This window comes from Scaptodrosophila lebanonensis, unplaced genomic scaffold (assembly GCF_003285725.1).
Source record: "Scaptodrosophila lebanonensis strain 11010-0011.00,11010-0021.00 unplaced genomic scaffold, SlebRS2 tig00000024-arrow-pilon, whole genome shotgun sequence".
Lineage (NCBI taxonomy): Eukaryota > Metazoa > Arthropoda > Insecta > Diptera > Drosophilidae > Scaptodrosophila > Scaptodrosophila lebanonensis.
The window spans coordinates 17,412,925-17,426,052 of record NW_022060538.1 but is presented as its reverse complement, the minus strand read 5'-3'; positions in this window follow the sequence as shown (position 1 = coordinate 17,426,052).

Here is a 13,128-nt window from a genome sequence, read left to right as displayed (position 1 = left end):
ATGACAAATGCAACTAAGCCACTTAACAGTTGATTGCAATGTTTACATACATATTTATATATATATATATATATATACATATATACAGTGTGTATGAGTATGTATATATGTACATACTTTATATGCATTCATAGGTAAATATATTATTAATTGCACAAATTATTGCGCACACCAAGTGCCAAGAATTGACAAATATTGACAGCATAATTAATTTCGCTTGTGCGCTTTAGAGAATTGAAAATGTTGTTGCCTGCTTATTTAATTATTAACAATAACGATTTTGCAGCTTGCGACTTTTGCATTCTATGCCTGTAATTAATTAAAACTCGTCGACCAGCCAGCCGCAAATGCGCTTAGCGACCAACGGACATGGTCAAGATGAAGAGGCACTGAATGGGAGTTGTGAAGAGAATACGAGCGGGGAAGCCAGACGGGCTGGCTAAAACTTTGCAGCACATAAAACAAACATTGACACAGTGCCACGCCCATCTAGGCAGCTCAGTTTATAAGTATATTTAGTACATACATACATACATACATATAGATATGTATATAGTTTGTAGCGCAAAACTTCGTTCCAACTCTGGACTGGCAACTGGCTGTGGCAGAGGCTGAGGCAGAGTCACAAGGCAGAGACGACGGGGCCGTGCAAAAGAAAACTGCCAAGAACTTTTTAGTGCTTGGCATTGTTATTGTTGTTGCTGCTGCTGTTGCTGTTGTTGTTGTTGCTGCTTCTGTTGCCATTGGCGTTGCAATGTTCGGACTCGGACAGCAGTTGAATCCAAAATGAAATACTTGATTTCAGCCTCCATGGAATTTTCGTGAAAGTGCATTGCGAAAAGTTTCGGGCTCGCCACTCTCTTCGCTTCTCAACTCAACTCAGCTCTCAGCTCAGTTCTTCTGCACTCAGCTCAGCACAGGAAGTCAACTCAACTCAACGGCCGATGCAGTTTGCTTAAAATGTTTAGTGGAAAGTGTTTTAAAATACATTAAAAAGTTCACGCCGCCCTGGCCCTGGCACGCATAGAATTTATGCGAATTTGGTAAACTGCAAAGTGCAAACTTTTTACATTTAACGGGAATGCCACGCCCCATCAACTTAAATACGAGTATTTGACCAAATACGGACATATATTCATACATACATACTACTTATACATATTTCAAAACAAATGCTTAAAGCGACTGTAATTATTGCCCTCTTCTCTTACTTAATGTAATCGTTTTCTGCGAATTCTAAAACGAGGAAAACAAAATCAAATATTTGCCTATTACATGCAACATTCAATATTTTGTGGCCGCAAGCCTTATTTGCAATTCATGGCCCTAACACTGTGTAACATGCTGTTTCATATTCTGTTTTATTTATAATTAATGATTTCATTTGATATCGCTTTGACTATTACAAAAGAAAATTCCAATGAAAGTAAAAATATGAAATTCTTTGTTTGTCTTCTTCAATCAAACTAAAAGTTTAGCCATCAATCTTGGCTATGGCAAGAAAATTCGCTAATAGGTCGCTTCATTTGTCGAAACATCAAACATAATTTCTATGAAAACCTAGCCTTATTCTGACAACATTTTAAATTAGTGATATTTTTGCCATTTTTTCAAATGCTAATGTCACTTTTGAAGAGGCCAAAAAGTTTTTTACATAGCTATAAAAACTCAAAACAAACAATTAATTTAAAGGCATTCTTTCAAATATACTTCAGATTCTCATGCAATTTATATTCGAATAAATATAATGATAAATATAATGATATTTATTTCATTAAGACTTTTTTATTTATATTTTATTATAAATTGGCAAAATAAATAACACATTCTGAATGAATGAAAACTAATTGGGCTTTAGCTTTTAATGTCTGCAATGTTTCTTTGTAAATTCGATTTATTTCTGTACATTGCACATTACGCTGCTTCAAGGACATGCGGCTTGTAGGATGCCTAGGATTCATTCTACTCCTTCGATAGGATTAGATTGAACTGGATTAGAATTGATAACGCATATCCCTATATATATAGCATTCAATTCATATTAAATAAACTCCTTCTGCGTTTTCTTCTCAGCTGACTTGTATAAGTGATCTATTCTTTTTTTCTTAGGTGTATATTTTTACAGTTAAATGGCGGGAATCGTGCAATACTTTGAATATTTAATGACAACCACTGAATTATTACGGGTCACAGATGTTCATATTAAAACATTTCAACAAAATGAATCTGTAATGCCGATTATAAAGATAGTGTGAGAGAACTGTAGAAGTAATCTACAATGACGTTTTTTAAAATTGAAGTATGCAAAGTTTTATTTTATTTAAAAGGCACACATACATATGTGCGCATAACTAATCGATTAATCAGTTTCATGCTGGACAGTGTAATGGGCTACCATTTTCCTAGTTACCTGTATGTGTACGACAAGAAAACAATTTTGCTTATTGCGCACCGAAACTCCATTTGATCTGTGAGCGTGTTTATGTGTCTGTATATGTCAGCTGCCTCCAGTTTTGTCGAGTAATACACTTCCGTGTGTTTACGCCATGATTTTGTTACCACATTCTCGTATCAAACTGTCGAATTTGCAAATGACGAAGCCATACTTTATATACAGAAATAGAATATTTCGTGTGGGTTTTCAGCCCTTGTCTTACGATAAAATGAAATGTAATGCAGGTGGGGGCAGAATACTTGTATTTCTGGGAACAAACAAACATTTGTAATTTGTTTTCGCTCCAGCAGAGAACGACTGTGGGAGATTGAAATTAAGCCACGTAGAGCGTAGTATGAGAATTGCCCCACCCTTAGCCACATGGCTAATGTAAATGAGATGAAGCACTCGAAAAATTATTTTTCATCAAATTGAGGCAATTTGGGGCCATAAATTTAATTTAAGGAATTGACTAACCTATCAACAAATATATTGCATTTCACTAACGGTAGTCGTGTCTATTTTTCTAAAAGAAAATATGGTTATTTTTGTGTAGACTTTCCAAGTTGTGAAATTTTCATAAAATGGGATTGAAATGTCAACTTAATAGCTAAGAAGACTTCAAAAATAATCACATAAAGTACAAGACGGCCTCTGATATGTTGGGGTGAATCTTATTTGTCATCCAAATTGGTTCACGACGATGGAAAAAAAAGGAAATGCTCCAAGTCACAACCGTATTTTCCCGGATACGGTTACAGAGAGTTCCGCGAGAGAGCGTCACAACCCGAAAACTATTAAGCATAGTCAGTTGGTTATCTAGAAAAGATAAATGGATAATATTACCCAGCTGTTCCACAAGGAATATAAAAGTTAACACGACCTATAAGGGCAGAGGAGACTACATTGCCAATATTGACTTTGAGAAGAAAAGAGACACCATTGACGATTTTAAAGCAATAATCTGGACAGTATGATGGCAAGAAAATGTTAGACCGACTGTGTTCTGTTTGTCGTTTTCAGCGTTTTTGTTCTTTTCAATGAACTAATTATAATTATAATAAATAAAACTACATATAATACCGTTCTTCCCAAACGGCTTTTATTGTTAAACCAACGTGGCGATTTCAACAAAATAAACTTATCTGATGAGTGCGATCTATATTTAACAAAACAAGAGAGCTTTTGTTACAAATTTAGAACTTTTTTATTGTTAAACATAACATTAAATTTGATTTTTTGTCTGGCTCAACTGAATATGTTCACTTACTAAATATGATCAAAAACATATATGTTAAGCAAGAGTTCAGGTGATTTGTAACACACTTAAAGCTAATATTTATATACTGAGTCCTCCCTTCTTTGTTTATTATAACTAAATACCCACGATTTGTCTATCTTGTAGGAAATAGCATATACAAGTTGTATTCCAATATAAACTGTACTATAGAAATGGTTTTCTCCCATTCATTGTCATCTCTTGTGATATTTAGAGCTAAGCTTACTAAGATCCCCTGCAGTCGTAAACACAGTCCTATCCCTCTCGGTATAAAATATTTGTCAATATGCCATAAAAAATATAAGCCTTTTCTGTCCTTTCATCAGCTTAAATTTTCCTGAAGTACATTTTACATTAAAACCCCCTTGTATATAAATATTGTATGAACAAGTATAAGCTAAAAAAAGCTAAAGTCGGGTGTCCTGACTTTGAAATACTCTGTATATATGTTTAGAATAATTATAGAAATTAAACAAGAGAGAACGCTACAGTCGAGCAAGCCCGACAGTGTAATACCCTGTACCCAGGTAAACTTCCGTCACTGAGTTATATGCGCCCAAAGCAGCAACAAAAAGAGGAAGAAGAAGAGCGAACTTGTTGCTGCAGTTTGTGGGGGTTGTACTGGCGAGAATTTGTTTCGCTAATAACTTTTCTTAGAATTGACCGAATTGACAGTAGACAAATATATATTAATTATGTGTGCAAAGTTTGGTTTAGGTAGCATTTGAAATGTAGACGCTATTGACGAAATTCTTTAGCGGGGGAAGGGGGGAACAATTCCAAAAAATAAAATAAACTCGTCCTTACTCGGACCTAGGAGAATCTGGATGCCAACTTTGGTTATTCTAGCTTTTATAGTTTCTGAGATCCTCGCGTTCATCCAGACGGACAGACGGACAGACGGACGGACAGACGGACAGACGGACGGACATGTCTAGATCGATTTCTCTCGTCATGCTGATTCAGAATATATATACTTTATGGGGTCGGAGATGCTTCCTTCTGTATGTTACATACTTTGCACAAACCTAATATACCCTTTTTACCCTACGGGTACAGGGTATAAAAAATGAAGAAAATAAGAAAAAAAATTTTTTTGTTTGATTTTACATCTCTCGGTATTCGAACTCACGTAATTGCACATACATAAAGCAATGAATGTCTATGCGCGTCTATTCGTGTCTGTGTAAACATGTTTGCAGTCAACCAAACAGCAACAGCGCTTGAGCAGCAAATATTTTTATGGCTATAACTTCTTGTTAAATCGGTCTATCATAGTGAAACTTGGCATACAGACACATAATCAATAACTGGGGGTATTTTCCAAGTTTGAGTTGAAAATTCCTAGAATTACGGGATCTACGATTTACGAACCCCCATAGGGGGGAAGTTGAGGGGAAAATCAAAAAAATAAAACAAACTTGCACAGCGTACACACATAAGCCATCTTTATGCAAAATTTGGTGTCTCTAGCTCTTATAGTCTCTGAGATCCAGGACAGACGGACATAGATTGATTCGTCTTGTCATGCTGATCAAGAATATATATACTTTGTGGGGTCTGTCACGCATTTCATGTACAGAGTATAAAAATTAAGCCGCACAAAACAAATATGCAACTGGTGATTTTTTCAATCTTTACATGCCATGTACATAATTTTTGGACGTAAAATTTGTTCAGTGTGAATGGGTCGGATATTATACATATATGTTTTGTACTTATGTATTTTCCAATTTCCGGCTATCAATTTTGATGCAGTAGCCAGGATTGGTAAACTATTATTGCGTCATATTTATAGTAGACACATATTCTTTTTGTTAATTTTAATGTGACAGTTCCATAAAATGTTGTAAATAAATAAGGAATCCAACCGTCAACAACACCAAAGTCAGTCGACAACAGTGGCTGGGAGGAAAACGTAATTGATATTTCACACAATTGCTGGCTTAATTTATTTGAACGCATTTAATTAAATATAACTATTTAAAGCACGACCAGAGAGAAAAACTACGAGTTCGGCTCGCAATGGGCAAAGAAATTTCATATTGAATTAATATAATGAAAATTGTTGGGCGTGTCATTCCCGCAAAATCAGCAGCACGTTCGACAAAAAATTCAATTTAATTTCTGTCAATTTAAAGCAATAAAAGTGGCGAAAAACAAATTGTGCGAAAATTGGACAGCCGTGGGGCATCCCCGGCAACAGTCCCCTACTGTGTGTGTGGGTGTGTGCGTGTGTGTATGTGTGTGTGGGTGTGTAGAGAAACACACATTCTATACACCCATGTGTAAATAGATTCAAATATGCATTGAGCCGGAAGCGTTTTCATTTATGTCTAATAAACAAACATATCGCAAACCCAAAGCATAAATGATAATAATTTATGAACAAAACTGGCACGCCAAATAAATGACTGCAAGTCTATCGAAAATACTGAATCCAAGCTCTGGATAATCTAGATAATAAGCTAGGCGGATATTAAAGATTTCTAATTTGAATTCCGCAGTTAGTGCTGCCTTTTTGTGATCTTTCAAAGGAGGGTATTGGAAGAGAAAATATTAGAGGAACATAAAACATCAGCGACATATTGATTTTTTAATGCACTACTTAGAGTCTCAGCTCCAATAGTGCTAACTTGAATTTTAGACTAAAGGAAAAGCCTACAAAGCCAACGTTTGCACTTATTTGTCTGAGTAAGAAAGTGGTTTCTGGCCATCCTTGGCACGATGCTTTATTATAACAATCTCAACCAACTCCTGTAGAAATAACTACTGATGTACTTATATGACCGAGTTTTCAAAAAACGTCTCCCCCAAATCCCATCAGCAAAATTTTTACTAACTACACCAAGCCTGCCTTCTTGGGATGTTTTCCAAGGAGCGGAGAACCATCGGGATATCAACACTATACTGCGCTATAAACATTTTATGGAATTCTTCTTAAATAAGTTTAAATTAGGCAGACGCAAAAGTCCTTCCATTCTGTTCAATTGTACTTTTAATGCGTTTATATGAAAATTAACGTATTCATTTTATACAAAAAAAGAAAGCACATCTTTTCAATCGTTTTAAGAAATCATATTCACTTGATATTTTCAGCGCCTTTAAAGATTTGAAAGCCAGGCGAATCCTGCTCTTACTTCCACCCAAAGGCCGGCTTGGATTAATTTCAAAAGAAAAGCCAAAGCACGACAAAAATGTAACCATTCAACTTGTATGAAAAGAAAACAAGTCAATTGTATATTATGCAATGGCATATATGTATAATGTAAGGAAAGATTATGTTCTAAGCGATTACTAAGGTGACCAAATTATATTTTCTCATATATACACATGTATATTTATATATTCGTTTTTAGCCCACAGCGGAAAGTGCCGATGAGAAGCCATTTTATTATTGCCTAAAAAATCATAATAATAATGTCCAAATAATTAAATAAAAATTATATTAATGAGTGCAAATGAATAGAGGAGAATAGTCCAGAATACTTATGGTTAACATTTTTGAATATAATAAGTGTTAGTCGAGTATCGAAGCAGCCAGCGTATTTCTTCATTTTGCTTTCTTATTTCCGTATTCATTATTATTAGCTCAGAATCAATTCCACACTATTGCAATTGAATTATCGATGCGATGTTTGTGTGATTTTCCCAACAATCTTGCTGCAACACAATCTTATGTTTCAAGTTTTTATTAAAGCATTTACCACGCAAATGGCCTATAAAGTGCGACTCGCAGCTCCGCCAACGCCCACAACTCCACATTCGACACATAAAGCAAAAGGATTTTCATACCTTGCTGTAAAATAAACGACGTAAAAATGAAACTTGTTGCCATATCAACTTTAGCGGGATTTCAACTTAAGGTGCAACCTGACGTATAATTAACAAACTTTAAGCCCCTCCGACAAATGTGAGTCTCAAAATATCCCTTTTACAAACGCCATAAATCGAAATGAAGAGCTCTTATTTGTATTTGGAATTGCAACAATTAGAGCCAGGAACTGATTGCGCTAGAAAAACAGGCGCACTTTTTCAGCGATTAAATCCTGTTTATTCAAACACTCAACAAGAGGACCAACAAACCATCTACTATATGTCCATAAACAATGAAATCGCAATTTAAATGCAAATTATGGAAATACTTCGTGCTCTCGAGCTGCTTTATATGCAATTATACTTGAGCGATGGCATCCTGCTTTCTATCTTTTGCACTTGAAAATCATAAACAAACAAACACACTGCGAGTCTGAATTGCACTTTTGAAGCTCCATCATTTACGTGAAAAGCTCTGCTCCATTATTTTGCAGCACAGTGTGGGTTAATAATAAATCAACGCGCCAAAGCGCCATAGCCAGCAAATCCAAGCGACTAATGCCGCAGACGGCGAACAACTGAAGGCACGGTTCGGCACGACATTGCTCGTGAGTTGGAGACGATGTGCCGTTAAGCTGTTTCATTTCCATGGCGTTCCACTTGACGTCTCTTCATCTGCTGCATCTGCTCTTAGTGCCTAGCTTAAGAGGACCTACGACTAAGAGCATGTTTCATTATCAAAAAGGAGCACTCTTAGGCGCTTATCAAAAATGCGTGCACACGGCGTACTAAGATAATTCAAGCACAAACACTCAACTTATTTAGCGCACTTTAAATTATAATAAATGAGCGCGGACTCCACACACATTGCCCCATGATTTGCAGTGGAGCTGCAAAAGCCATGCCCATAAAGCTGAATTAATTGCTATATACCGCAAACATCCACTCACACATTCACACACACACACACACACACAATTCCTTATATTTCTTGTTCATTTCCGCTGCTTTAAAAATGCACGCAGGTGAGGCTGCGCTACACGATTTTGATGACCATAATGACAACAATTAAATATAAATCACCCACAGCAACAACAATAACAACAACAATCCATGGCTCCGTATTGGTTTGAGCCTCGTGGCTATTTGGCCACAACAACAGCAACACGCACGCTTACAATTAGCTTTTATGGCCGCCGGCAAAGACGCACCGCACCGTGAACAACATTTTAATGAAAACACACAAAATCTTCATTTTTTTTAGGTCCCCAATGGTTCTGTCTCAGATGCTTTCCAGATTAATTTATTTCAATAATAGTCGTTTCTTCAATGGGTTTTCAATGCCCCCAACTTTATTGAATGGTTTTTTAATAACTATGATTATGAGTTTTTGGATGGCTTGTCAATGCTCAACTGCATACACTCAAAAAAATGTTTTCCACGTATATCGAAATTCGTTTTAAAGGTTTAATTACTTTAATTTAATGCTCAACTATGGGTAGTGTATCAGCAGCCTCTTCTTCCTAAATTAAAAAATATATATATAATGTAAATTTCCTCAAACTCAGGGCGCATTGCATTATGCTTTTTTGCTAACACAAGTAATTGTTTTAATTATTTTTTGAAACAAATTTATTTATGTAAGAAACAAAGCTCCTTAACGATTCTGGTCAAAGCTCGATGAAGCAGCTTAAACGGTGTCGAAGTAAGGACCAACAGCCAACAGAAAGGAGGTGCTGTGCATTTTGGTGGAAGGCAATCATCTCCCTTCCATATCAATAAATACTGATGTCGAACCTGTCTACTGTCCACAAAACTAACGTTTGAAGCTTGCCAAGAGGCCAACAAGCTGCCAGGATTGGCCAATAGAAATCAGTATTTACTCTCCGGAAACTCAGCTAGCTTGGTTGGGATGTTTAAATGCATCCGTTTAACCGTAAAGTTAGAATCAAGTGCTTATCAACTTTTATTGTCATTACAAAGTTATATGGCCATTCATTCATTCATTCATTCATCTACTTCGCAAGGGACCAGTCCTTTTATGAAGTAAAACTTGAAAATAGGGTAAAAGCATATGAATAAACACAAAATAAAAACAAGTTTTTGTAGTAACTAATAACTAATATTATAACAAAATTTTTATAATAATATTTTATCTGAGGGAGTAAAAGAAATTTCGTCAAAAGGTGTTCTTGAATTTCTTGAAAGAAAATATCAATAAATTTGTTAAATTAAGAGTACTTAGTTACCAAAAACTATTTGTCCGGAATAGCTTAAATAAAGGTCACGTTTTTATTCTGACACTTTTTATGATATATTATAGTATTATTATATTATACATACATATAGCACAGTATTAAGATATATATTTTTTATGATATAGCAAATATACTAAAATATATAAGAAATATTTACTAGTTTTCAGAAAACAACAACACTTCAATTCTAGTCAATTGAAGGTTTCTGAAAAATATTCTGAAAAAAATTTACGGCTATAGAATGCTAATTTTTTTGAATATAAACAATATAATCTGCAGAAGCTGGCACTTGGGAAGACTGTACTTGATATCATTGTATATGCAAAGTATCAGAGATTGAAAAGTTAGTTTAGGAATATATATAATCCAGACGCAAAGAAAAACACTGACCGGAAACGAAGCTACTTAGTATGTACGCCCCACAGTGCACCTTTGACTTGGGCTCTGCTTTGGCCTCACTTGGCGAATGGTAATTTGAAAATATGGTAATTATGAAGACGGCTTTTTCCAGAAACCCGGGTTAGAGTATCAAGAGGGCGATGGAGGGGCGAGAGGGGGATTGAAGAAAGCTGGAAACTGCCACTTTGCCGTGCCACACTTGCCTCAAACACTCCTGTTGTCTGTTCTAATTAGGCGCACATAAATTCCGAAAAATAACAGAAAAACCAACACAACAGCAAATCCTAAATAACAATTAGAACAATTTTCAAGATTAAAAACACCTTGCGGCCATGCTTTAATATTTTAATTAAAAATTCTTGAGCCGCAACAGCTACATTGGCCAAGAGCTTGCGGCAAGGTGGGGATGTTCTTCTTACTTGTATTGTTGTTGCCGTGAATATTCTTGTTATTGGTGCGTGCCAGTACACGCACGGCCAGTGTGCTGAATGGTCTCTGGAGGCCTATGACTTTGAATTATTGCAGACCAGGTCATAAATTAAGTGCTGCGAGCATTGCTGCGGGGGCGGTTTGGTGGTGAACAGAACGGGCGGGGATAGCAGGGCCAGGGACAGGAACAGGGACAGGAACAGGGGCAGGGCAGGTTCAGCTGGCAAAGACAATTGTCTTGCAAGTGAGATTACATGCAAAACTTGTTGCATACAAATATGTATGCGTGTGTGTGTGTGTGGGAGTGTACACCCATATATCACACGTCCTACTACTCCCTCATATCGACAGCAATTTGTGCACGATAAAAAAACATATTTTACTAGTGCATATTTAAGCGCGAAAGCCCCGAAAAATCAAGTCACACATACACTTACGCACACATTTAACCGACATAAATAAAATCCAAGAAATGCAGAGCCCATTCAGAACTGAGGCACAGTGGTTGGCATTTTGCATTCAATGTTCATACATTTCCATTTATCTAATTGTTGCATGCTGTCTTGGACAAACATGGACCTGTCTAAACGTGTCTTCCACCTGCTTGTTCATGTCTCGAGCCTATGTAAATAGTCCTAATGCTCGTCCCTCGCTTCTTGAAAGTTCGGAGAGTTGACCACAATACATACATATGGATGTTGTATATCGATGCGAGTTGCATCTTAAACGTATACTCCTTTGGGATGTCTGGCAAATCTAAAGAGAAGAGAAATAGGCCCAGGACATTACACTAAACCGGACCGGACCCTTCAATTAGAACCGTATAAGATCGAAGTCGGCAGTCGGCTTTCTATTCTCATCCTAAGATGGACCTTGGTGGCAGACACAGTCGAATGCTTCGTAGACGTGGAAACCAACTTCAGGTCTAGTGCAGTGAATGTTTCTTTTTTGTCATTTTGAAGTAATAGCATCCTGTTCAGGAATAGAATTTTCAGCTATTTGGACTTTTGTATATGGGGTATGTTTAGGATAGTTTTCACATGGATATCATTGCCAAAACTGGACCAAATTCAAATGGGACCATTCAACAATCACCAGATTTTAAAACAAAAAGAATCATGAAAATCGGTTCACCCAATCCTTTTGTAGAATCGTTAAAAATATAATAATTTTTTTACAAATTGTCTTAATACTTGTAAAAGACAAACCACATCTGACACGGTGAAGAAACATTTATTACACATTTTCTTAAATTAATTTTCCAACTATTTTATTATATTTGAACAAGAACTTAAACATTTTTGAATAGTATTAATAATTTCAAATGCTTTACAAACGCAAATGCATGGGGAACAAGAACAATAACTGTGCACTTATTTTCACTTCTTGTTTCCTGTACGTCACTCGAAGGAAATATGAACTGCTCTGTTTTGCGTGCACGGCACAGGCAGTTTGTTATTCGAACGAAACAAATGAATTGGCTCTGAAAATATTGCAAAATTATAAATCGCAATTTGCGAAAAATAAACATGTTTTTATGAAGGAGTAGTAGAGAGAAAATAATACATTTTAAGAAATTCTTCAATTTTCTTGATTCAATTTATTAAGGTTTTTTTATTTTAAGTAAATGGTCGCCAGCCTGACGCGCAAACAAATTGATGCAAAAACAAAATACAGTGCGTGTTTCGTTACTGGACTTGCAGCAGAATTGACTATTGACTCTGTTGTTGTAGTGCTCTTGATTTACAATTTTACACATCTTCTATCTATTCCCAGAACTATGAATGAACGATTAAAGATTTATCCAACTCCGTTCGAGGCTTTAGTTTGATTTGAATTTCGGGACCACTGTTTGGGATCACTTTTGCTTGATAGAAAGGTAAGGGCGAGAGAGGGCACTCGCTTTCAAAGGAGTTACGCGCTCGTGCAATCAAATTCAGACACTTGGAGACTTGTGCGGCTGCTTAAGTGTCGTAAAGTCCTTTGGCGGGTAAGAACGGCAACAACGTTTTATGATTTATGCAACTATCGCCTGCAGCCGTGTCTATAGTTGGACTGAAGGCTCGGAGCCGCTGCCGAAATCCTTGAGAGCAGCCTCAAGTGTTCTTGCGGCAACGTTAGCGCGCACATTTTTTTCTCCCAATTTTTTTTTTTTTGGAGAAAATGTCTCCGTCGTTGTAGTCGAGCCGCTACGACTTCAAATTGTGCAATTTTTATTGGGCGGCATTCATGAATAAAAGATTTCCAGCCCCATCCTATTCCAACTCTCTCTTCTCGCCGCCACTCCCGACCCCCACTTCTGCCCCACCCCTTAGCAAGCTAGCCGTCGCATGCCGTTTTCTCTCAATTTATTATGCTTTTGGCCTTGCCGAGTGCAAATAATAAGCAGCAAGTGCACAGCTATACCCATTGTCTCCCACCCCCACCCTCTCACACGTGAATTTGCGCGGCCTGCCTGGCCTGACGCCTTAACTTGCCTTCGCTTGGCTTGACTTGGCCTGGCTTTGGCTTTG